This window comes from Triticum aestivum, chromosome 5B (genome assembly GCF_018294505.1).
Source record: "Triticum aestivum cultivar Chinese Spring chromosome 5B, IWGSC CS RefSeq v2.1, whole genome shotgun sequence".
NCBI lineage: Eukaryota > Viridiplantae > Streptophyta > Magnoliopsida > Poales > Poaceae > Triticum > Triticum aestivum.
In genome coordinates this window covers 670,917,913-670,918,205 of record NC_057807.1, presented here as the reverse complement: position 1 = coordinate 670,918,205, position 293 = coordinate 670,917,913, and positions in this window count along the sequence as shown.

The following is a 293-nucleotide window of genomic DNA, read 5'->3' as shown; positions in this document are numbered from 1 at the left end:
ACAGGGTGCCCAACAAATATATTTTGCTGGTCGCTCGAGTAACAACCTCTTTATATTGGAGTCACTCTACAGACAATCTTTTAATAAACAAAAATTTGCTCAAATATACATAAAACTACAGGCAGTTTGTGAAAAGTTGTTTGGTAAATTGAGCCCACAACGTCTACATAAAATCACCCCTACTACATAGATATGTTGTGAGAAAATTCGGAATTGAGCCTATTTTCTCTACCAGCATCAGCTAAACATTGGTCAAAGACTATGTTAGTAATTTCTTTATCCAATCAAAGCAG